This window comes from Pteropus medius, unplaced genomic scaffold, assembly GCF_902729225.1.
Source record: "Pteropus medius unplaced genomic scaffold, Ma_sr-lr_union100, whole genome shotgun sequence".
NCBI classification, from domain to species: Eukaryota; Metazoa; Chordata; class Mammalia; order Chiroptera; family Pteropodidae; genus Pteropus; species Pteropus medius.
The window spans coordinates 1,221,231-1,248,773 of record NW_024341894.1 but is presented as its reverse complement, the minus strand read 5'-3'; the positions used below and the strand labels follow the sequence as shown (position 1 = coordinate 1,248,773).

At 36.9% G+C, this 27,543-nt stretch overlaps 1 protein-coding gene across 1 annotated transcript in view; it reads left to right on the top strand.

Moving 5' to 3' along the window:
- PLPPR1 (phospholipid phosphatase related 1) overlaps positions 1–27,543 on the top strand; it is a 399,455-nt gene that overhangs the window by 96,392 nt on the left and 275,520 nt on the right. Inside the window, exon 2 of the mRNA XM_039855678.1 lies at positions 27,184–27,267. The gene's annotated coding sequence lies outside the window, so the exon portion shown is untranslated. The remainder of the gene's footprint in view (positions 1–27,183; positions 27,268–27,543) is intronic.

The following is a 27,543-nucleotide window of genomic DNA, read 5'->3' as shown; positions in this document are numbered from 1 at the left end:
GTTTTTGATGAATGGTGATTGTTTTTTGTTTTCTTGTATGCTTCGGGATTTTTGACTGTGAGCTCATGTTCTTTTGAACTTTATCTGTGGGAATTTTTTGAAGCCTGAGTTGAAGTCGAAGTCCTTTAGAGAGGATTTGTATTTACTTCTGTGTGGAGCATAGCCAGCCAGCCATTTTATATTAAATTATCTGCCTGGGGTTTTTCAGACCGCACTGGTAGCATGACTGATAGTTTATAGTAATGAATTCTTAAGGAGGATTTTTTTTTCCTTTACCCAACACCAAGGCCAAGACAATTTGATTTCTGAATCATGCCATTTTTCAAGGCAGATTTACTTTCATTCACCATTATACTTATGGCATTGCTCTTAGAGGTCCAAGTATTATTTGGGGTAGGGTGTGGGAGGAATTTGTGTCTCTTAGGTAGACTTATGTCTTTCTCTGTCTCCTTCACAGCCTGGGTAGCCATCAAAATAAAAGATTAACATCTCCACAGAAACTTAAGAAAACCCAGCATTTTGGCTTGTTTTCCTTTTTATTCCCTCATTTCTTTGACTTATTTCTTCATTTATTAATTTTATTTCTTCATTTGGATTCCTTTGATCTGTAACACATTCATTTTTAAACAGTTATTATGTCAATATTTAATTATGAGGGTCATTTGGGGTATCTAGCATGTCACACAGCCAAAAATAGAATTCTGTGTTTAACATTGCTTTACTGCCATGTTAACGAGGTCTCAGAAGATAGAAGAAAGAATTTGTGTTTTCAGGCCATGTTGTTTAATGTCAGAAACCAGACTTCTTTTCAAAGAACATAGAGTTTTTCAAATGGCTACTTAAAGATTTATTTAAGACCAGATAATGTTATTTAGACTGATTCTCATATTTCCTGTTCTTAGAACATCTTTCTCTATAGGCTGATATTTTGTTACTGATTATAAGTATATGGCTAATTAGCATATCCCAGGCTTTTATCATATAGGCTGTTTTCAGGAAACAAACTAATAAAAGAAGGAAAGTAGTCTTGACGTGTACATGTCCCTAAATTCCAATCTCATTGTTTATATGAACCTAGGATGGTTTATTCTCAATGTAAAAGGAGCTTTGATATTCTTTCTCTCTTTTCTTTGATCAATCCGTGATTCTTCCATACCTCTTATTCAATGCTTGGGTTCTACTAGATAATTAAGCCCGACAGAAAATAATTTGAGTGACTATGTTTCCAATTTTCCCAATTTATAACATTCTAGATGCATAGGAGAAAAGTTAATTCATTACATACAGTGAGTGCCTTCGGCTGGCATTATTGCCTCATTCTCTCTTGGAACCTCACATGAGAAGGGCTACTAAACATTTCTCTTCCACATGTCAGTAATCATAGGCTCTTTTGGCTGACTCCATTTCCAAAGGAAACAAGAAGCCTGGCTTTTTAGAGGGATTGCAGGAAAAGGGAAGAAAAGAGGCCTGTCACTGTAATTCATTGTGGTATTCTAATGCTTCACACATCCCATCTCTAAATGGTAGGTTGATTGAAAATTTGCAACAGTCAAGTAAAGAAGATATGGTTTTCTCAATAAGCCATGGTTTTTAAAATGTCATTTGTTTCCATGGCTCAAGAAGAGTTTTCTTGATTAAAGAAATAGAATCGAGTCTAATTAAAAAATGTTAGTTTTCACTCCTGCTGTCACCTTTTCCTCTGTCTTTCCTCTGTGTAGGGTGAAATCCTCCTGACACTAAACAGAGGTTAGTGAATCATTTCAGTCCTATTAACACCTAAATGATTGTTAAATTTATTTTAAATCTCTCAAGTTCATGTACTTTGGGATAATAGCTGTGGTATAAAAGTACCATAGAGAATCAACTTCGAATTAAAGTATAAATATTTAATGGCATGATCTACTTTCTAGTAGAATGCCACAGACAAAACCACTGGCCAACGTGAATTCTTCAGATTATTTTAATAAGCCCCAAGCCATTTATTAACCTTTATCCTATCTGTTCCCCCAGAGTGCCATTAGTCTAAAATAGATCAGATTCTCCTTCATTTCTACATTTAAAAACATTTTAAAGTTCTCTACTGCACTATGAATAAAATGATAGTCTTATTAGGCAATTAAAGCCCCTTTAAAATCTAAATCTAGCTTGTGGTCTAGACATATTGCATATCCTTTGTATTAACATCCTATACTTCAACTCATGCTCCTCATTCTACTTGGGGCACCTTTTTCTGTTTTCCCATGTGCTAAACTCTTATTGATCCCTCAACTGTCTTCTCAACATCACTTTCACTTTTCTTCGTAGAAAAATGAAGTACTCAAACTTGGTTGTACATGGAATCACCTAGGTAACTTAAAAAATAAAGAAAATAAATATTCATTTCTGAGCCCTATGCCCAGAGATTATGTTAGTTGGTCTGGAATGCAGCCTGAGAATCAATATTTTTTAAAGATTCCCCAGGTAAATCTAACTTACTGTTGGGTAGAATCCCTGGTTAAGAGCCCAGATGCTATATCAGTCTGTGAGTTAATCTTGATTTTACCATTTTTATACTTCGTTGCTTATCTTCTCTATGTCTTAAATGTCTCATCTGTAAAATTAAGAAAAGAATTATATTTAATTCTTAGGGTTGTTGTGAATATTAGCTTAGATAATATAGGTAAAAAGCTTAGCTTAAAACCTGCTATAATAAATGTTAGCAACTATCAGTAGACACATTAGTTGTTCCTTCTGGATTCCAACATCTGTGATTTTTTATAAATTAAAAATTAAGTTATAATTTTTATCACACCAGGCTATGGTTCTGAAAGTTATTTGTGTATTTCTCCATCTATAGATTATATTATTCTTGGGAGAAGCCTAGTCTTAGCAGTTCTGCCCCTAGTTGTTTATTCCATCAAAGTTATCTATCACCTCTTGACCTTATTTTTTTAGACAAAACATAGCTGACGACCTCATTCTCTCTCTGGGGGAAATTGCAGTAACCTCTTAACTAATCTCCCTTCACCCAGGCTCTTCCCTGTCAACTGTCTTGACCAATAATTTCTCATTTTTTTCTCTGTGCTGCAAAAGACATCATAAACACTGTTATTACAAAACTTATAATTATTTAAAAGTTCACCTCTTTTAGACTAAGAGCTCTTTTAGGGCAATGTCTATGTCTTATTTCACTTGTACATCTGACTTCTTGCAGTGTCTAGGAATATAGTAACTGCTCAGTTTGTGTGAAGTAAAAAAAGGAAGAGAGAAATTAAAAGTACTATAGTTATTATTTTTGAGACTACTTTAAAAGTATGATTGAAAGCAGTCTCCAAATATGTCTCTGTTTCAAGAATTTAAATAAACAGAAGACAGATGTGAATATTGAGAAAATCTAAAACAACATAAACCCATAAATTATGCTGCAGCTGTTACAGACTATACTGGAGGAATTTTGGAAGGTTCAGTATTAATATTTTAATAATTTCTTAAGCTCTTCAATAAAATTTTCTAATTCTCTGCTTATGCCTTCTCCGTCCCTACACTTATTAACCTAAGCAACGATCGTGTCATATCTTAAGACTGGAGTACCATAATTGGGTTAATTTCTTACACACAGACTATTGGATCACAATGTTCCTTGGAAAAGAGAAAGTTCAGAAAGTAAATAGAGACATTAAATTCTCTTTGCCAGAGAGTTGATGAAGATAGCTTCAGGGGATATAATAATAATGCTGAAAAGAGATATGACGATATAAAGATGCTGAAAAGAAATCTGAATTTAATTTGTGTATTCTTTATGATTAAATGGAAAATTAAAACCAGCTTAATAGTCATGCTGTTCAAGCATTTTGTGGCATTTTAACAGCATATTTCAAATTTTAGTACCAAATTCATTATACGCTATTTCAAATATCTACATTTTGCCATAACCAGAAGACAATTAAAATGTACATTGTCCTTTACCTATGGGAATGATGTGCCACTTCTTATTTATTAGCCTTAGGGCATGTTTCAGAGTATTTAGTATTGCTATTTATGATCCAAAACAGACAAAATAAAAATGAACTACAGTCTCTATTACTTGTAATATTTAGATAATTATGTAAGATATTTCATATTTTTATTTCTTTTGTTTTCTTTTAAAGGAAACAATATCTTATTTCTGTCTACAGGAATGATGCAGGCTAATTATTTAATATTTTGAAAGCAAATAAGAACAAAACAAAGTAAACATCTTTCATAATCTCGTGACCCATTGATGATGACCAACAATTTATTTTATATATTTTTATTTTATATTTTATTTTAGCCTTTAATTTTCTATGTGAATGTACATCAAAAAGAACATCCTACAGATATTGTTCTATACTTGCAAGTTTAAATTTTAAAAATACTTCTCTAGCTTAATTTTTATGTTCATTGATTGCTTCCATGGAAGTTGGGGTAAAGGGGTCAGGCATGTCTTATCCTAGGACCATCTTATCTAGATGTTTCCACAACTGGTTTTGAACAAATGAATTGATAATGAAAACAAACCAGAATCCAATTACCACATGAAAGCTAGGAACCAGAATCTAGTTGTGACAAGAAAGCTAAGAATTCAAGTTGGCTAATGTAAGAAACAGCAGAATCAGAAGTAGGAAGGAAGGGGATACACAATGGCCAAGCCCATAGGCTAGAACAGGCAGGGCCAGAGAAGCAGACCCTGGACACATAAAGGAGCCTGAGGGATCCTACATCTTTTCTTTTATCATATTTGTCATTAACTGCAAAAGAGAGCACAAGAGACAAATTATCATTCTCACTTGCACTCTACCAATTAATTAGTCAGATACTCTAATCACTCACTCCTCATCTCTACAATGTTTTTATTTCTGAAAGAAAAGTTTCATCATTTTGACCCCTAAGGAAATAAGGGGATTGGGTGTGGAAAGGTCAAACTTCAAGTTTTGATTAGGTGGAGGTGTTTACCACTGGAATAATTGATCCTCGATGTTTTTGCAAGTCTCAGGCAAAACTGTTGCCAATTTCTTCCTTTGTTTTAATATCTAATAAACTAGAAATCTCATGAGAGAGCTATTGTGAGCCTCATTTTACATCCAAATAAAAGGAGGTTCAGAGAAGTTAAATTATTTGTTCAAGTTTATGCATATAATGAAGGAGTCCAGATTTAAATTCAGGTCTATTGACCATGAAGGACGGTGTATGATTTTTAAGAATGTTTGATATGATTGATATGAATGCTGGAATATTAAAATCTTGGGACGTATGTAGGTTTTAAGGGTGTGAACATCCCATAATGGGAAGAGCACTTCACATCATGTATATGGAACTCATTTTCTCAAGATTTGGTGTCACCTAAGGGAAATTTGCTGTAGGAAAATTTTGGATGTTTGGATACATTTTCACCTCCTAAAGCTTGTGTTCCTAGGGAGAAAAAAGGCTTAGTCCTCTCACAAAACAACTCTGTGAAACAGAAAAACTAGACCGGAAAAAGTGTGCGCCTTGAATGGAGACAAACGGATTGAGGTCCAAGGTCCAAATTTTAGCAGCACTGTTAACGTGGCATGGGGCACGTTGATGTTTCTGAGTCTTTGAATTTTGACATCGGTATAAGGGGATAATAATTTCTCATAAATTTGCTATGCTGATTAAATGAGATTATGGATTATGAAAAGCTGTTTAGAATGTTGGTGGTTGTTAGACAACACCTATTACTATACAGTGAAAAAATCATTCTTCCAAAAAATGCCAGATGTTATTCTTGGTTGTGTTTCAAAGAGCACTAAATGTGGTTGCATCCTCGGGGTGATTGCTCTGTAAACCAGGTGTGAAAAGGAGGCACTTTACCAGAGAGTTTTGACAATCATTTCAGCCAACTCATGCAATTCTAGACCAACTCAAGATACCATGTGGGCCTGGTATCCCTGTGGTGCTTGAGTGAATCATGATGTAAATCCTATTTGCAATTAAACAAAATAGATAAGAGCATCTACCTTTGCATATTCATTGACAATTTGTCTGCTCCCTGTATAATTATAGCATCTCAGTTGATTGTCTCCACATCTCAGTTTGGAATAGCCTGAAGTGAATTTCTTTCACCTTGGCCAAATATTGAAACAATTAGTAGAAAATGCAGATCCGCATTTACTTAGATACTAGATTAAACTTGTACTGTATTTGGCTGATCTTCAAAATATTTTTGAACCACAGAAAAAAATCGAAACTCTTTAAAGGTATTCCTAAAGACCTTCACAAATTAATTTTTGCTATTTCTGCCCCATATTTCCTCCTCCTGCTTCCACGCTATTCTTTTTCGTTGTGATGGTTTCTCAGAGTTCCTAACCGCTTCTTTCTTTCTTAGTTGTCACACCATCTGCATCAGGTCATCCCCCTTAATTTCAGAACTGGATGAGCATTACATACCAGTGTGAGATCTGGATTCTTGATTAACTGTCAGGGGGCCAGCTGACCTACCATGAATGGGACCTTGACTGATAGGAAAACAGACATGACTTCTTTCTTTTCTCTCGCTTGCGGTCCACTCCTAAGTGTGGCTCATCTGGAGAGGTATACTTGCTGAGTGATGGGCTCTGTTTTCACTTATGAGGCTGTAGCTATTATAATGCATTGAATCACCTCATATCACATGTTCCTTTGTCTCCTTTCTCTTTTTGTCACTTTTATGGTCTTGGGCCTATACCTTCCAAATGAAATGTTAGCTCCTTAATTCTTATTCCGGTTCTGCTTTCTAGGGTACCCAGGCTAAAACCTTATTATTCTTCCTTCTACCACACTCTTCTACATTTCAATATTTTGTGCACATTCTGTTCCTCCACTTCCATTATTCCTAAAGATCCAGTTCAATTGTCAGGGCACATGGCACCTCTACTTGTATTAAAGCACATGTCATGCTATTTTGTATATGTGTAACAGTGGGCTAGTGTCCCCTAACAGACTGTAATCTCCTTGAGGACAGGAAAGTTGTATTATTTTTCTCTGTATTTCTGCTACTTAGAATGATGCCTGTCACCTATAGGGTGTTCCATAAAGTTGTTTAAGGAATGAATAGGACCAATTTAGTTCTGTGCATTCTTTGGTTTCTCTTGAGATAATGAATTAATGCTAAGATATTTCAGAATAATTTATCACTGGATATGTGTTATATTATTACATTTATAATAATATAAGAGGCTGGGAGCCTCTTTGACCTGGAACCAAGAGAAAAATCTAATCTAAATCATTATGTGGGACCCTTCTAATATGATCTCTTCCTGATGTCTTTATGACGTGTGTCTCCACAACTATTTTAATCTAGTTTCTTTTGGACAAATCGGTAAGTACATATATCTCCCTAAGGTTTTCCTAGCCAAATAGTGTTGACCATTTATAATTTTACTTATGACCCCATGAATCCCCAAAAGGGCATGGATGCAGAGAGAAGTGGATTCTGCTAGATATTGGGGCAGGGTTGGAGGATGAGCTTGAGATTCAGAACCAGGAGGGAGATAGGTACTGACATTTATTGGATGCACTATTGTAGGCATTTTATATATGTAATTTTTTCAATAACAAAGTTATAAAATAAGGATTATATCTTCATTTTAATTATGAGTAAACTGAGAACACAGGTTTTAGAAACTTATTCAGTGCTACACAACCAGGAAGGAACTGAACATAAAAGGTTGCCATTTGCACACCTGCTGGCATCACCCCTTACAGATGTGGTGTTGTGAGAACACTTCAGGAAGAAGACAGTTTTGCACTTTTGAGAATTTCTTAGTTTTGCCTCTGTCTGTTTCCATTTTTGTTGAAATACTTATTATATATTAGGCTATTTCAGGCACAAGACTACTTCCTGAAATGGGAGACATTTCCCACATAACTCTTCTGGGTAGCTAAAACAATGAAGATTTAGCAGCAGTGGTTAAGACTGGCACTTCAACAGTTAATGCCTGCTGGCATAAAGCCTCCCATGGAGATGAACACCTGAGTGGGAGTTTCAGCATATTGGACTTTGGCAAGCACAGAGTACAGTAAATGAGCCTTCTGACATACGAAGGCATCCCATTTGATTTGACATCAACTGAAGAGCCTAAAGGATGTTCTAAACCTTCCCAATCTCTTCTCCTGCAGAGATAATATCACATCATTTCTGAGGAGAGTAAAAAGTTTATTTTGTGCACTTTTCAAATTTAAGAACTCAGACACAAGTTCTTATAATTTGAATAGTTCAATTGAATGTTCAGATAAAAGATTGTGAAAGCTTTTTTCCCCCTGTTGTCACTTTTAGTTATTACTGTCGAGAAGCCACTTTAAGTGGAAGACCTCTTTTTCTCTCTTTTCAAGATAGAATCAAGCCAGAAGAATCCATCAAAATAAATTATTTTACATAACAACATATTCAGAAAAGCATCACATGTGAAAATTTCTTAATTTTCCACAAAGCTCTGCTACTCCCACAAAAATAGAAGTATTAAAATGTAATCATAAGGAGTTGGAGCCCAACAAATTGTGGTTGGTGGGAAAAAAATATAAAAGCAGAGGTTTATTCTAGGTGGTTTCATTTCAGAATTTTCTTTTTGATGGCACTGTTTTTCATGTCTACTCTCATGTATTCATGAGAAGGCTTTTCTCCTCACCTGCCTGGCTGCCATGTCTTGCTTTAATTTGACATTTGATAAATATGGAATTCATCCATCTTTCTGGAAAGCCCACTTTCACTCTTGGCTCCCAACCTGTTTTTAAAGGAATGGCACTATCCTCACCTACTGTAATTCAAGGAAGCCATCTTGAAGTGCCCTTTTCTATCAGATTGCCTCTCCAAATAGTCACCTTTCTCAGTAGCCCCATTCTTTTACATGCTTTTGCCTTCTTATTCTCTAAATCATCATGCTCTTTCATGCCATTCTTGCTTCACACATAAGTCACTGCCACAGTGTCTTAATTGTCTTCCCCTCATCTGATCCAAGCTTCTCATGGCTTATAGTAGAAGATCTAAAGCTCTCTCTCTGTTTTAAATTAACCCTACTGTCTATGGAACTTCAATTCCTCATTTCTGACCAAGTAGTTCTGTTCATGGTTCTCCTAAAGCATGATGATATTTAAAGCATTTTTTTTACATGCCATCTAATTCAGCCCTCACAGTGGTATAGGGAATAACAGTGCTGGCTAGTTGTTGCATTAGGTATTGAATTTGGGCAGGTAATATACCTGCTCCATGTGTTTTTCTTATCTGTAAAATTAGGATAATACTACTAGCATTTACCTCATTGAGTTATTGCAAGAATTTAATGCAGGCATGTATTAACCCATAAGGCGTTCTTAGTAGATGTTGGCTGTCAGTGTCATATATAGAAGGAGACAGGTTAAACAATTGTTAAGTTGCTGTAATCAGTTAGCGAACTTGGAGTTCGAATCACATCTGACTTCAGAATGCACCTAAACATTATACTATGTGTTTTCTCTTCACACCATTTACACTTTCAGTTCCTCCTCAGTCTCTTTCCTTTAAGGAATAGTTTAGACCTCCAGGACTATTAATAGCTGCCCTCCCTCTACTCTGAGATGGAAGCCATGGAGAGAAAGCAGGTGGCCCCAGTTTGTGCCTCTAGCCACTTCATCTTGACTCCTGTGCAGAAGGCTGGGATTGCCATCTGCTGACCCCTCATGTACTCTAAACACTTTGGGTGAACATTCCTGGTTTGGGCAGAGAGCATAAATCTCTCAGGAGTAGGATGCCTGGACTAAGCCCCTCACTTAGGGAAGAAGATCAATGCATTTCTTTTTTTTCACATCACAGTAAAGGTTTCTAAAGAGGTGCAACCTATGCTTTGGGATGCCAAAGCTGGTTGAGAGACCCAGTGACCACCTAGGGATCACCCTCTGGTGAAAGTCCATTTTCAGTGCATGGGTCATGTTCATGGCTTGAAGATCTCTATTATGTTCCTGACTAGTCAATTCCCAAACAGGAAAAAAAACTCTTGGGATTCATAATCACTAATATAAGACTAGATAAAATGGTTTAGGCAGAGAAAGTTCCCTAGAATGCTGGAGGAAAGAAGAGAAAGGATAAAACTAATGTTTTATTGTGTTAGGATCTCTTCTGTGCCAGACACTATTCATATATTATCATATATCCATGAATTCATAAAATTTGGTGAGCACTTTTTATGTACCAGGGATAGGTCTAAGGTACTGGGTTTAATATGTCAAACATGTTCCTTGCCCTCATGGAACTTAAAATCTAGCAGAGGGAAAAATGTAGAACAAACATTTATATATTTTCCTCAATTCCTGAGAAGCAGGAATGTATTTCCATTTACAAACGTGGAAACTAAGGTTCTGAGAAATGAGCTATCTTACTTAATGTAGCGGGTCCATTAAGTTAAGAAGCAGAGTTTCATACCCAGTTCTTTCTAGACATTAATTTTGATTTCCTTACGTTTGTCACAGACTCTCTTCTGACATTGACTTTATGGTTAGCTTTGTAGCTAACATTAGGTTAAACAATACATTTCAGAGGGAAGCTTGTGAGATTTTGACTTATATTGATTGTTCTTCAGGAAATGAGCCAAATCCTTTCATTCAGCCGACTAAAATTCTCAAAATCAGAGTTTGAGTATTGACTCCCTTGCTTAAACACCAGGTATATTAGGCATAATTATTTCTGAAAAACTCAATAACGAAGTTCTTTCTACCCAATCCCTTAAAAGGTATATATTGATTTAAAATAAAATGAGTTCCAGGTTAAAAAATGGCTCAAATGCTAAGTATTTCATCCTCCTCCTCCTCTCAGCCCAAGCAAATAGATTCCTACTAAAATGCCTGAAAAATTATAAATTTAGAAAACATTTTATATCCACCCTGGAAAATAGAGAAAGAATGTATGCTCGAATAGGCTTGAGAAAGCTTCTCTCAAGCTTGTTTGTGTGTCTGTCACAAAAAGGCTTATTCCTCACTCCTCTCCTCCAAGTCTTTGTTGACATAGTACCTTGCCAGTGAGCTCTTATTTTCAAAATTCCCTAGCCCTCTTCCTCTGATGCTACATTTTTTTCTTCCCTGTTTTATTTTCTCCATAGCTTAAAATAATCACCTGCCATGCCGTAAATTTAGCTTTATTTGTTTATTGTCTGTCTTCCTATTTTATACCAGTAGAGCATAACCTCCATGAAAGAAGAGTTCTTTTTCTTCGTTCACTTTCCATTGCTGTGTCCCTATTGCCTAAAACAAGTCCTGGTACCTAGTAGGCAATCAATATTTCTTAAATGAATAAGTCCCTGTTTTACTGATAAGGCAACTGGAGTTAGAGAACATCAGACTCTCATTCTTCCTCATTTCATGTTTATGAATGTTTCTGAAATCCCTTCATGTCGATATACATAAATCAAATTAATTCCTCTTAGCACAATATTGCATAATTTGAACATGTTCATTTTATTTTTCTGTTCCCCCATAGATAGGCACTTAGGCTATTTCTAATACTAATACAACAGCTTGGTGCTAGATGTCGGGTCGGGTGTTTCCATTTGGCCCAGAAATACAGAAATCAGCAAAGGCCTAAAGCTAAGTAGAAAAGAAACTTAAGTCCTCCACATTCTTTTTTTTTTTTTTAATCATTTTAAAAAATTTATTTAAATTAGTTTCAAGTATACAGTACATTGGTTAGACATCTATATAGTTCATAAAATGATCCCCTCAATTGCTCCCTCCCTCCTCTGGCTCTCCACTTAGCCATTATAGTAATGCTAACTACATTCCCTCTGCTGTGCTCCCCATCCCCATGACCAACTATCAACTACTAATTTGTACTTCTTTAATCCTTCACCCCATTCTCCCAGCCCCCCAAACCCCCTCCTCTCTGTCCAACACCAAATTGTCCACTATATTTGTGAGCCTGTTTTTGATTAGTTTAATAAGTAATAGTAATAATAAAGTCCTCCACATTCTGTGTGGATGGAACTGTCAGCCACAGGTGTCCCAGCCTCTCTGCGGGGCTTCCTTCTCTCAACTAAATATAAGAAGAGACTTGGGGGAGAGGAAGAAGTGGCCTCTTGGGGAGTACTGTATTCACAAAGAGAAGCTCTCATCTCACCTACCCTTGTGTGAGTCGGGAGTCGGGGTGTGTGGATATGTATCCCTTTCCTGAATCCAAGGGAAGGAGTCTACAAGGAAATCCTTTATAAAGTTCTGGGATACCCAGGCAACACTACATTTTGAGCTCAGAAACTTCTCTTCTGAAAGTTGCAGATGCCCTGGGATGCTGGAGGATGGGGTAGGAGAGAGGGGACAGATCCAAGAGAAGGAACACCAGGGAAGCAAGCTGAATCTCCTCTGCTTGGCATGGCAAAGCGGTGCATGTTCTTTTTCTTTTAGGGGAAGGGGGCATTTCTTTGCAGTCTTAAAGATTTGAGTTGAAATTTCGTACATTTTATGTTGGTCTTTCATCTACTTGAAAGTTGTTTTTTACTTCTTAATTTAACCATATTCTCCTAAAGGCCCACAGTTTCAAACGAAAGGGCTGATGTCAATGATTTCATGTGTGGTAGTGTAACTCTTACTATGAGGTCACGGTGCCTTTAAAATATAAAATGAGGACAATCATGCTGTTTTGAGGAGCTCCAGTAGGACAGAAATATTTTTTTATCATTTATAACAAAATAGTTCTACTCGAAGGCTTGAATAAATTAGAATAGACATATAAATAGAGTAACATTTTAGGTATATTAAGAACAGTGTCCAAGCTGCTTTTAAAATATCTTGAGCAGGATTTATTCTTATAATTAAAAAAAAAATCACACTTTAATATATATTTGAAGTCATCAAAAGCATTGGATCATAATGCAATATTGACATTGTTTATATATGATTTAATTAATAAGATTATTTCTGAGTAGCCCTTATTTTTTGCCTTCCATACATTAATGTTGCTGTTTCTGATTTTATCATATCTTCTATCTAGAGACTCTCCATCTGGAATGTCTTATCATTATTATGTTTTCTTCTAGTGCTCAGACAGTAAATGTATGTGAATGTTTGTTAAAAGATTGATAGAGTTTTTATTAAAGTTATAATGAACTGAAATAATGAATTTAAAGGTCCTGACTCTTCACGCTGTGATTTCTCCTCACTCTTTCCCAAATTTGCTTACTGCGTGTTTGAATCGACTTTCATTGCCAAAGTTTTGATTAAGTAAATGCCATAGCTAGAAATTAAATTAGAAGCACTTATCAAATTGCAGCCAAGTAATATCGATCTCTAAATGTAAACTATATATTCAATGCAGTATGCTATCTATGAAATGAGCTCTAGTAATAAATTGGGTATGCTACATTCCTCATCATGCTTTTAGCATCCATTAACCAATTACTAAAAAGTGGGAGGTGGTGGATGGAAAAGAGGATGTGAATGCTGCAGATTTTTAAATGTATAGTACTAGCAACGAGGAGAGGGCATTGCACACTATTCACGTCTTTATACTTCCTCCTTAGGAATTCTTTCCTAAAGGCATATCTCTACTGCCCATCATCAGATTGTTGGGTGTCTGATTTACTGCAAGTACCTCAAGTTGGCTCTCCTCTGAACTGCTATGGCAGGCAGAATTTTCTTCACATACGGCTCCTTGTGAGTTTTTGTCCAATCACAAGGCATTAGAGGAGGTGCTGCCGGTATTCTTCCACCAGCCCCTTGCCCATCGCCTTCAATTAGGGAGAACAGGTGTCTCACCAGACAGCCTAAACTGCTAAGGGGGCATCTGCAGCTGCCAGGTTAGTGCCAAGACTGCAAATGAATGGCCATGTTGCTGCCTGAGGGTATGGAGGTGTGGAATTTCCCAAGCAGGGGCAATTACCTCCAACTCAGAAGGTGAAAAAGAGCTTCTGTTGAGGCTTTTTCTTTTATGGGGAGGGACTGCCAGAACATGGTGAAGCCCAAACTAATTGGATGTCAGCCTTGACTTTGCTGTCAGGAGGGCTGTGATAACTGGGTCATTCTTATTTTAATCCCAGCTAAGGAAATTGGGGGATTAAAATAATTGCCTGGATATTTCTAGGGCAAACTAGAGTAGCAACTGAGGTTCATGGATAAAGCTGATCTCTTGGCTAAATCTCATCTTATTCACACTTCATTCTCCCCGCTACCCCTGTCTCTGTCTCTCTGTCTCTCTCTCCCTTCCTGCTTCCCTCCCTCCCTCCTTTCCTCCCTCCCTTCCTCCCTGTCTCCTTCTTCCCTCTCTCCCTTTCCTCTTCTCCTTTCTCTCCCCCCTCTCCTCCCTTTCCTGCTTTGTTCCTTCACTTACCTGAAATATAGGATGGAAGTGAAAAGAGCTTTGGAGGTAGAACGATTTGGCTCACAGCCCTAATTTTCTGTTTATTAGCTGGTGTGCTTTGGGCATATTGCTTTATTTGTCAATCTTCCATTTTCTCATCTGCCAAATGGGTTGTTATTAGAATTAAATAATGGGCTAAATGATACCTACAGTCTTGTACTTGGAACATTATCGACACATCATTAAGGACTAATTTCTTTATTTTTCCCAACATCTTTTCTTCATTTTATTCACACAAGGACTTTACAGCTCTTGTCTACAAAGCTTCAAAGCTTGTCCTGATGCTCTGAGAACATCTTAGACTGTTAAAATTATAAACCACAGCAAGCACTGTTCAATTCCAGGCCAAATTAACTCTATATCAGCCACTGACTAATTGGGTGGTTGATTCATTTATTGAAAAGTTATCTCATAAGCAGCACTGTATTCTGCATGATGGCCGTACCAGGAGATGGGAAAGAGGAAGTCTTTCAAGGGGATAAATGAAAGTTAAGTCTGGGAGGGTAGAAAAATTTCTCAATAATAAAAGAGAAATGTGCTATGTATATATGTTACTTTATATAAGACTAACTTTCTGTAAAATAACAATAATAAAATTCTACCCCAAATTATGTGTTTGGTAGTTTTATATTTTCATCTCTTTGGCTTTCTCAAGGTGGGTATCTTCTTGCTCAAGGCAGCAAGGTGGAGAAGTTTCGAGCACAGACACATAAGTTCTAGTCTAGAACTAGACTTACTGGTTTTATAATTCATGCTCAGACATTTACTGGTTATATGACCATGGGCAAGTAACTTAGATTTTCTGTGCCTCAGTTTCCTCATTTATACCAAGGGATTTATAATAGATAATCACCTGATAAGGTTGTTGTGAGTATTATATAGGCTAATTATGTAAGGCATTCGGAACAGAATGCACACAGTGCTAGAGTGTTAATAGTCAGCCTAGAGCATTAATAATTAGCACTGTAAACCATGTCTGTAAACCATGATATGCTGCATCTTTTCTGTATTTTCACTAGTCCAGAAGATTTTTCCAGATTTTCTTCCTTTAATTTGTATTATAAAAAAAAGGTATATTGAAACTAAATTATACACCTGATCTTAAGATTCCTATATACCTTCCATATCCATCTCTCTAGCTCTCTCCACCATTAAGAATTACAGAATAAAAAAGTTAATAGAAAAGTAAATACTGGGTATTTGGTGGGCTGTGGAGGGTGTTTAGTGATATATCCAAAAGCTGAAAAGATAGAATGAAATTGGCTGGATTATTCCTGTAAGATCTTTGCCAGCACTAATGAAATGCAGCGGACTCATTTCCCTCTACAGAACTCATCTGTTGCAATTTTCCCTTTGGCCATACATTTCTGCAGCCAGAGACAGCTGAGCGATAAATCCTTTGTTTAATTTCTCATAATCTCCTGTTGGGAAGGGGGTTCCTTCTCATGATGATGCTTGATGAGAAAAAAAGAACGAAAGTGTTCCTATTCAGTTTTAATCAGTTTGTTTCTCTGTTATACATAATGCTTAGATTATTTTTATACACTTACACATAATGGGATAATTAGTGTTCTGATGGTTTTGATTCCCCCCATCCTTATAAAATTGTCTTTAGTGTAATAGTATTAAGTTTGAGAAAATGAAGGCATGTGTTTTATGACGTCATTTATTTTTATGATTTGTACTTATGACATTAGGTATCCCTAACCCCCACAGATGCACATGTATTCACTAATCTCAGTTTTAGGTGCAGTGTTGCTCAAGGTCAGGGGAAGGATTTAAACTGCTGTCTTATGCTACCCCGTGCTCTCTCTGGAAGATGGTCCACAGCAACAGGTTGGAGCTAATGGAGTTACATGTTATTCTCCCAGTTCTCTCTCTCTCCTTTAATGTGGAATGAAAACTCCTACTTTAACCATTCTTCATCAGTTTTATTTAGTTTTAATAATTTCAATCTATGACGTCTTAATTTACACAACTTCCAAGTTTCATTTAGAATTCTTTACAGTAAGCCCTCTCCATACAATGATATACCAGTAAATGGAGCTCTTGGGGAATAATGCCCTGGTTTGTAGCATGTATCCCCATGATATAAATACTTCCATCATGGCTAATTTCAAGACACCAATGTGACATTATCGAATGTGAAGGTGGGAAGAGACGTGTATATTTGGTGCTTGAGAGCCTACGAGACAGCTCCAGTACACTACTGCTTCTATAATTAACAGCATATTTTAGCCAAGAAAATGAATCACTATTCCAAAATTATAGCACACTAGTCGAGAGACATTATATATGTATGTATAAATGTGTATGTGTGTATATATGTATGTGTGCATATATAGGAGTGTGTGTATGTATGTATATATATCTGTATCTATATATATATATATAGATATATATGCAGGACATATTTTATATCTACATCTCTCTATATATCTATATCTCCTTTTTTTGTAGCCAGAATGTTAAGCATTTTGATTTCCTTGGCAACTGGCTATCAAGTGAATGCAAGTGAAATCCAACATAACAGCTTTACTCCTTTGGATAAAATCTAAATGAATAAGGAGATTAGGTATAAAAACTCTCCACAATTGGAGAGATGCCTTCTTCTCAGGTTGCTTGTCTAACAAGCCAGATGTTCTTAGATTAAAAGGAAGAAAACAGAGCATTGTTCTGTTAACCTGGTTTTTTAGTTTAACTGTATTTAAATGAATAAAAGGTTTAATCAAAGAGACATCTCCCTTTACACTTCCCCAAAACAGATCCAGATTGCTATAAATTATGGTTTCTTTTTTTTTTGGATGGTTCAAGTACCACTCTCTAGGGAACTGGTCTTAGGCTGATTGAGGTTATAGCTGGGGCTGGGCACAGCTTGGGAGGCTCTCAGTTCCTTGACAATTTTGATTGTCTTTATTATCCTGAATGGTCTGGAGTTTGGCAGTGAAGTTGTGCATAGTGCCTAGTAGTATTCAGCTGGCCATAGTTATGTTCTGTCCATCATTTCCCAGTGTAATGGTGTCCTTAGACTTCTTTGAAATTCAGTTTACCAGGTATGCAGCCATAGGCATGATGGTAGGAGTAAATGAACTGGCTTTGCTCCCCTGAAAAACTAGACCTGATGAAACACTGAGGCTCATTTTCGTTATCAAAAGGGATTATAATGTCAGCAGGGCCAGCTACCTAATTTATGGGGTCCGGTGCAAAATGAAAATTTTGGAAAAAGCTATGAATAATTTCAAGGCGATGACAGCAGAGCATTAAACAGAGCGTAAGCCTTTCCAAGTGTGGGGCCCTGAGTGACTACACAGGTCATATATCCATAAAACCAGCCCTGGATGTCAGCACAGGTCCTCTGCATCTTCTTTCCACCATCCCTTGGAGTCACCATAATGATGGGGCTGGACAGTTTCAGTCAGGACAAGGTATACCTAGGTTATAGGAGGCCTCCATCAACATGGACTAGAAAGTTTTAAGACTTTAAGTGAAAAATGGAAGTCACCATTTACTTCCAGGAAACATCCTGGGCAGAGAATTACAGTGTACAGCAGCAGAAGGATCAATCAGAAGAAATCCAATAAAAAAGAAATTGCCACGATGTGAGTCCAGAGGGTAGACCTAGGGGTTTGCCTAGCCAAAAGGAGTCAGAAACCTTCAATCGAAAAGGTTCAGTGGACACAATCTATCTAGTTGACCCTGTAAGCAAGAACAACAAAGCAAAAAGGACAGGCTTATTTTCTGCCAGGATTCCCACAAAGGGAACACTAAAGCAAAAGGCTATGAAATCTATGAAACTGGCTGATAACTGACTTGGTGGAAAAAACTTAATTAGCAACATCTAGAGGTTAACATCAATTTTTAAAGAAAGTCAACATCCTCTTTTGACCAATGTATTACACAGTTCTGTTGGGAATGATTATTTCCATTCTAAGAGAATTCTCTAGTGCTGAACTGTGACTAAATCCCCACTGTCACTTAAAAATGTAGAGAGTTGATGGTTCTTATTCTACCTTGATATGATTAATAATTGGAAACAGTGCTAGAAAATATAGAAACAGAAAAAGGTAGCTGGCTAAGAGTCTAGATGCCAGGGAAGATAAAGGGGATGGGACTCTAGTGTGGTAAAGCTTATGTAGAATTGAATAGGGTGTTAAAATGATCAGGTGCATTGCAAGTCTTGGTTCTTAGACTCATTAGAAGAAAAGCTGAGGCATATAAAATTTCTTTGAGCAAAAATGGATTGGAATTGGGCAACACTAAAACCAGAGGTGGTTAAAAGTGCTCTGCTGACAGGAGCCAGGGGAAAGGCTTATATAAAATGTGGAAGCAAAGAAACTAAATTATTTGATTGGCTATAGCTTAAAGCCTAGTTGGCTATTTGTGATTGATTGTCCTTAGTGTTTTGATTTCATAAACTTGAAGCATTTCCAGACTTAGATCTTGGTTTACTTATATAGGCTGCTGTGACATTAAAGCCATACCAGTCTAATGGCCTCCTTGTTTAATTAATTTAACGGATTATTTCTCACACTACACACCACAGGTGATATGATTGTCTTCCATGGCTTCAGCAAGGTCCTTGAGTCTGAGGACTTGCAAGCTCTGGCTCTGGCTTGTAGGTCTTTTCTGAGCTGCAGATGTTATCTCCCACCACAATCCCAATCCCACTAAGCCACTTGTGGGACTTGGGACACATAATGCCTTTCTCCTTGCTGTTTCTCTCTGCCTAGAATTCCATCTTGGACATAACCATGAGTACCCCCACTTCTCTGCCCATCTAACTTGCTAACTCCTTTAGATCCTTCTAAAATCAATTGAAATGTAGTTCTTCTTGGAAGCCTCCTTCAATTCTCTTTCTGATTTTTATGCCCTTTGTCTAGCATCCTCTGCCACTTCCTTCTTTCCTATAATCCGTATGACAAATTGTGGATTAATTAATTTGCCTCCTTCCCCCAAACTAGAGCTCCTCAAAGGGCCAGGAACAATCAGGTCATGTTCTTGTTATATTTTCAGTGCCTTAGCCCAGTGCCTGAAGCATAGTGCATGCTCTATAATTACATGTTGGATGAATGAATAAATAATTAAATAATTAAATAATTAGATGGACACTAAAAATTCCAAAGGGACAAGTAAAGAAGTGTTTTCCACATGCCAGGCCCTTCCTCTAAGAAAAATTGTTTGGGAGTGGTTAATGGAGAGGTAGGAAATGTAAGCATTATTTACATGTAGCTTAACTAGTTGGTTGTTACTGAGAAAATGCTCAGGTGAAGTAAACCTGGAGCTGTATCCTCAACTGTCTCTGTCAGGGGTGATGGGGAGAATTTTTCACATTCTTATGCCATTTGAATATCAATATGGCCTTTAATTAGTGACTCTATGTTCTGGGCAAGTGTTCAGGGTACTCATATCTGAGGCCTTCTCATTCATTCATTCCCTTGTTCCTTCAACAGTGTTTCTGCCCCACCTTTGACTGCATTCAGGAAATGCTAGCATGGCTGATAGAATGGGTTCCTGCTGTGTGCTCTCACAGTTCCCAGGGCCACGATGGGGGCTCTGGGAAGCAGTGCAATTAGCGATTGGTAGGCTGCTGTCTGCTCTCCACTCTCCTTCCTTGCTTGGCTTTGGCCATGTAAGTTTCTTTGGGACAGTCAAGTCCTCAGTACTGGGTTTACTTCCTGATGAAATATCCCCAGAAAATGGAACCACCTTCCTCAACTATGCAGGTGCCCTGTAAGGATAGACAAAGAGGCCAAGTGGTAGACAAATGAGAAAGTGAAAGGGTGAGTTAATTTAAATGACCTACAAGACCCATAGGGTCCGGGTCATCCGTGATAACTCCTGCTTCTTGATTTCAGCACCTGTACAGAAATCTGGGCAGTGGACATGCAGGTGATTAGACAGCCAAGCATTTCTAGTTTTCTTGTGTTCTTCCCAAAGTGTGTTAGAAAGAAATATACTTAAAAGGAAATAAGATTTGTAAATCCCACAAGTTCTGAAAAAGGCAGATTATGAAAGTCTTATATTACAGACTCACTGTTAGCACCAAGTACTGTAGGATACAAAAGGAATTTGAAGAAAATCCAGCCCCTTTATTTCTTAATCCTAATTAGCATTCCTTGAGACTTTACTGTGTACCAGCATAAGTATCATATTTCTATTATCTCACTTAATCCTCAAAATAACTCCATGAGGTAGGTCTTATTATTCTCATTTTAAAGATGAGGAAATTGATGTTCACAGAAGTGAAAGAAATTACTTGATAGCATATAATGACTGGGCAGTGGAGCCAGAGTTAGTAGGACTCATAGGACTCTTAATTTTTTCATCTATAATATTAGCTGCTATTCAGAGTATATCAGATACTGGGATGAGTCATTCACATGTACCAAATCATTAAATATTCATGACTTTGACAGATAGATATTTGTTGTCTTCACTAGACAGATTAGGAAACTGAGATTTGGAGAGGTTTAGGGGCCTATTCAAGGTCAAGTAGTAGAATTGGACTAGAAATCAGGCCGCTTTCAGGCAAGTGTTTCTTTAATTCTTTCAGGTTATGTCAGTGTCTTAAAGTGGTAGAAGGTATTTTTGACAATATTCTTTTCAGATACTAAAGGGAAGTGGGAGAAAGTTAATGTGCCATATTACTTATTGGTATTTAGCACTTTTCCTGCCCAATTCTGTTCTCAGAAGTGGGAAGCCTGGACCTATATTTCCTAGAATCTTTTGCCAGCAGTGTTCAACTTTAGATTCCACAGATGAAGGGAATTCACAGAAGATTTGGGAAAGGAAGAGAAGCAGACATTATTACCCTCCTTGATCTCATCTACTGCCACTTCCTCATTTTCTCCAGTCCAGCCCTCGTGACCTTTTTGCTGTTATCAAATACTCCAGGTATTCTGCACTCTCAGGGAATTTGCACTTGATCATTCTTTTACCCAGATTGTTCTTTCCTCAGATATCCACATGGCTCTCTTCATTACCTCTTTCAGATCTTTGCTCAAATGTCCCCTACTTATTGAAGTCTCCTCTGAGCACCTCATTTAAAATTGCAGAATCCGTCATTGCACATGCCATTCCCCATTCCTTGTTTTAGTTTCCTTCGTAGCATTTATTTTTAATTTATTTCAATCTATTTCTGCTAGAATATAAGCTCCATAAAGGCAATTATTTGTGTCTTTTCATTACTGATTCCTAGTCCAGGACCATATCTGGCTCAAATTAGGCACTCAATAAATATTTCTTGAATGAATGAGAATAAATATTGCCACTGACAGGTGACCACAGGTGGTGACTGTGCATGGGGCACTGTTATACTCCTGAAAGTCAATCATAAGGTCTAATTTGTTTTGATCCAGAGCCTGCCTTTGCCTTTACTCCTGCTCTTTCTTGCCACTCTTAATCTGTGAGGGCATCTGTGTTGGGTAAGAGACCCAGTTTTCTATTAAAAAAAAAAAAACGCAGATGGAGTTATCAGGAAGGGTATGCACAGCAGCAAGCCTTGCTCTGCCAAGTATTTGTAAGATCGTTGTCCTGGCAGTCTGTGATGCACCAAAGGGAGGCAGAGAGGGCTGTCTGCCCAATGGGGAGCAGTATTTCATCACTGACATTGTTTAGAATTTCCAGTGCATAGTAATAGGATGGAGACTGCCTTTAGTTGGCTTTGTTTATAGTCTTTTACAGAAAATGCAACCCTTATTGACTTCACAAGAAGCAGACCACTCCCAGTGCCCTATCTTTGATACACTATGGACAGCAGCACAAAGATGGCTGAGGGTCTGAAATTGACCTCTAACTGGCACGGCCACAATGACTGGGAGCTCTTAGTGGTAATACCTACACCACTGAACAGTCTAGACATTTACAAGGAAGGTTAGTGAAGGCACTGATGCAAATCTGGAATTTGTTCAATTTGTCCACTGCTTCCTGATGACCGATTCTTATTTCCAAGTCCTGAGTGTTGATGTTGAGGGTGGTGGTTCTGGGCATATTATTTATTGCTTTGTAACAAGTTACTCTAAAACTTAATGACTTAAAACAGAGTTCATTGTCTCATAGATTCCGAGTGCTAGGACTGTAGGCAGATTTCCTGGATCCTCTGCTTCAGGATCATTCACAGGCTGCAATCAAAGTGTAGGTAGGGGCTTCAATCTTGTCTCAAGGTTCAACTGGGGAGGCATCCACTTCCAAGTTTACTCACATGGTTTTTGACTGGCCTCCATTCCTCAAGGTGTGTTGAACTGAGGGCCTCAATTTCTCACAGGCTGTTGGCCAGAGGCTACTCTAATTTCCTTGCCATGTGGGCCTCTTCATAGAGCATCTCACAACATGGTAGAGTGAGCAAGTTAGTGGGCAAGAAAGAACACCAGCAAGAAAGAGGATTAGCAAGACAGAGGTCACAGTTTTTATACCTAATATCAGAAGTGATATCCCATCATCTTATTGTATTCTGTTAGAAGCAAGTCACTAGGTCCAATATACATATGTACATGAGGAAGGGACTACACGAGGGTGAATACCAAAAGGCAGAGATTATTGAGAGTCATTTCAGATGCTGCCTACCACATTGGGTTTCTTCGTCAGTAATTTCTCCACATATTTTATTTTTTATTTTTATTTTTTTTTAGAGTCAAAAGGAAAGTTTATTAGAAAAGGGGTAACACTCCACAGACAGAGTGTGATCTCCTCTCAGAGGCAGACAGTGAGAGACAGAGTACAGGCACTGAGAAGGACAACTCCACATATTTTAAATATTCATGCATTGAACCTTGGGAGTGGTACTTTCCTTAGCCAGATCCTATTTTTGCTATATCTTTTAGAAATTCCTCCAACTTTTTTGCTGATTAATAGATTTATTTTCTGGGTTACACTGAGGATGAAGTTTTTTTTCTGCCCCTTTCATCTCGCTCAGCTTTTAAAATGACTTGTTTTGTTTAAGAAATATGTTATGTCGCAAGAGGCATAGTAGATTTTTTTTCTTATTTTGCATGGTACTTTTTTCCTAAAGCAAAGATGATTACTACTATGAGCTGATGCTTTGGTCAGTATTCTAAATTCATGTCTGTATTTCTTATAACTGTTACTAGTTTATAAGTTATTGCTAGGTATTATGAGAACCTTAATTTCTAGTGGCCTTGTGAATTGTCTTCTTTTAATGTGTTATTAATATTGCTGTGAAAGATTGGGAGAAACTGGATAAGTAAATGTTAATGAGACATTCTTTTAAATGAGAAATTTCATCTGCATGATATTAGAATAGTGCATAATAGATTTTGTCTAATTAGTTGAACACGATATATAGCAATAAGGCTTTGAGTTTCTTGTGTTTTAAACTTTACTCATAAGTAACATTATTTTCTATTAGGGTTTAAAAAATCATCTTTGACAAATAACTTTGTAAACCTGCTTTGTATGTGCTGTATATAAATGTCTACCTTAAAATTATTTTTGAGGCAACCACTTCAACTTTATTTGCCAATCTTGAGGAATATTGCTGTCAAAAATTATGACAGAGTGCCCCAAAGTGTAGATATTCATGGCCATTACTGCATGTCTATCCTCAGAATTCATGATTACACACAACATAGTGACAGAAACTCAGAAGATATCTAAGAAAGCAAAATATAAGCCATGCAGAGTACATCTTTAACAGGTATTAAAAACATCATCCTGAGAGTGATTGATGTTCAGGAGGATATAAAAAGTGCAAGCCTTTGAAGGCCTTTTCTGATATGCTAAAAATAAGAAAAGGAAGCCAAACTTCAAAATTCATGTACTTATTCATTTGAAGTTTAAACTTTGGCCCTTAACCTTTGATTAACAGTAGAACTACTAGACATTTCATGGTATAAATAAATACACTTGTAGATCAGTAATCAAATGATGCTTAATCTATTGATGAGTAGAAAAAAATTGCACATTTAGTTATTTTTAGGAGTGTGCTAGAGCAGCTTTTATGGGTTCCTGAAAACCAATTATGTGAATCTCTTCCAAACTTTGCATTCAATGCCATTACAATGGTAGCCTGAAACCAATGGTGTTGGGAGCATTTATGTCATTGAAATTGGCAGTTTGGGCTTCCCCACCCTCCCCCCCGCCAGAGAGCCAGTTTTTAAACATTTATTAGAATACCACTATTATTAGGGCCCTTTTAATACTTTATTTCAATGATTTCATTATACTTGGTTTATTTATATTAAACTCCTAGCCCCCATTAGAGTGATTGAGTGAGCAAATCATCCTAGATGAATTTTCATGAATTTGCTTTTACACAAGAGTAGAAACTCATGTTTAAGCAAAGGTTTTGTTCCTTCTTTTTCATAAGGAATTGTTAGTTGAAGCTAACAACTACAAAAAGCCAACAACTATAAGCTAGATCTTCTTTGATTTATTTTTATCATTAATCTTTCCAAACTAAAAGATGCACTTCTATTCCAGTTTTTAAGCTTTAACATTTAACATGAATGCCTCTGGTTACAATGACAGTGGGCTTAATTTCATTTGCCCTCGAGAGTATTCTGTAAATGACTGTCTCTGGCTTAGGGCCCTGCTTCCAGGTCTGCCTCATCTCTCTGAAGCATGGAGGTAGATTGTCCAAGAGGACCCTGAGAGGTAAGGAAGCAGGGATTCCCGGACACCGCTTCCCTTGACCCAGTTGTTCTCTCCATTTCTCTTGACTGCCTTGCTATCTCTTTGATCCTCAATCTTTCCAATTCTACTTTCATCATTATTTAGTTAATTGTAGTGCTTATTAGGTTGCATTTATACCTCACTTTAACTTAAAATATGAAACAGTTGATGGGAAAGATGACTCTACATTCATGTATGTGACCCAGGAGAAAAGCAATTTGTCATCTCTTTAAACTGATATTTAAAAAATGCATGTTCAGTATTTATTTGAGCAGGAGGAAATGTTCTCACCAGTTAAGAATCCTTTGTTGTTTCAACATGAAAGCACTATTCCTGTCTATTCTGTAGGACCAATTTACATGTAGTTAGCTGTGAAAGAAATTGAGGACACAGGGCTGAGTTAATGGGCACTGTATTTTCAAGTTAATTTAGTAATATTTTAATATTTCTTAAAGCAGTACTTTTCAACTTCCCATGTGCATATCTATCACCTGGAAATCTTTTAAAAGCAGATTCAGTGAATTCTGACTGAGTCTGTCTGAGGCAGAGCCTAAGATTCTGATTTCTAAGAAGTTCCCACACAATGCGGATATTGCTAATCCAAGGACCACACTTTGGGAATGGAGGAGATGTCATATCATCTCTTTCACTCTGGCTCAAATAGAAGAGTCAATATTTTTATATGAAACTGGAGGTGGGGCATTAGCTAGTTTTTTTTTTAACTCATTTTCTTTTTTAAAATTTACTTATTTCTTTTTCTATTTTTATTTGTGAATCCTTGAAACATTTTTTTGACCACATTTACCCTACCGGAAATTTCACTTCGAGTGGTGAAGACACAATGTAATATGATGTATTATTGAATTGTGCCCTTAAAATCTATGTAACATATAAAATACATATGACATATTATTGAATTGTACCCTTAAAACCTATATAATTTTATCAATCAGTGTCACCCCAATATATTTAATATAATACGTTTTTTGGGGGATAAGTAGTTTGCTGGCCCCTAATACTAAAGAAATTTCCTGCTTATTTTAGGTATGTTGCAAAAATGGAGGCTTATATTCTTAGGAGAAAATTATATGATTCTATGATTTTAGAATTTACATTTCAAAGTTTCTGCTTAGAACAAGAGATATGAAAGCCCTTGTTGGCCTATACTTGTGACTATTTTAAAAATGATAACATTTTGATCTACCCAGTAGGAATTTTTGTAAAAAATATTCTTTTAAAAGGAATAATAAAGGACATTGAAACTGAAAAACTTGAAACATAAAGCCCACCCATAATGATTTAAAGTGAACACCCGGACATCCAGACAGTAATATTTCTGTAGAAATTTTTGTTGTGATAACCATGTAAATTTACATCTTGATGTACTAGGGCATTCTGGTTTATGAATATGGGGGTACAAAGCTGTCATGCATAAAGCGGATTCCCCAACCCACATGAAGTTTTCAACTATACGAATCTGAGCAAACCACGAGCTACCTATGATGTGTCCTTGCCAGCCACCTAAGAGATGCTTAGTACCTATTTGTTGAATGAATTGATTCAAAAGGATACTTATTTAATTTCCATACCAGCCTGCACAATTTAAACGATGCCCGCTATAAGTGTGTGCTTCCATAAATGATTCCTCCTATACTAATCCTTTCAGGCATGGAAGATGAGCAATGCTTTTTGTTGGGCTTTATGATCTGATGCCCACCTCCATCTATTAAGCTCACCTCAACTGTTTCAACTGACACTGAGCTTTTCTCTTCCAAACACCCATGGCACTTATATTTCATTTTTCTGCCATTTGTGCTTTGAAAAGATTGCGTCGCCAAAAACACTGTGAAATTCTTAGAAGCCAAGACGATGTCATATTATTCTTGTGCATTCCATTACACTTAGCACAGAGCAGGTATTCAATGAAGATTTTATTAAATTGATTTCCTGCTTTAATAAATGATTATTGATGACCCTTTGTTAAATATCTACATCAGATATTTCAGGCAAGGCCCAAACCGACCAAACAAAATATGTCATTGGTTTAAGAAATTTTGTTATGACTTGGCTTTTGAAACACCTACAGAATAAGATCTCTCTTGATTAAAAAATAGGTTTAGGTATGTTTCTCCAAGGCTCAGCTAGGCATGGTTGTCGTTGTATTTCCCCAAGGTATAGTTGAAAAAAGCTTTTGTTATAATTCCATCAAGTAATATTGGTTGATGTTTTCTCTATGTTTTCTTAAGGGTCAACTGAACGTGATTTTGGTGTGACTACTTCAATGAATCAATACTCTGAGAAGAGCAAACCTAGCTCAATCATGGGGAAATGTAAGTAAGTATTTTTAAATGCATGTAATACCTATAATTCCTGAAACCTTACTCTAGAATATATCCTATTCTAGGTGCTTCAATTTAGAGCATAGTTTATCTTTGCAGTGGCACTATTAGGTAAGTAATATATTACTCTCAGATATGAGAGACTGAGGCTCAGAGAATTAAAGTCACTTTCCCAATGCAACGGGGCCAGAAAATACAGCAATGGGGCTTGGACTTAGGCTGTCTCTAAAGCTGTGCTGTCCAATAACAATAGCCACTAGCTACAAG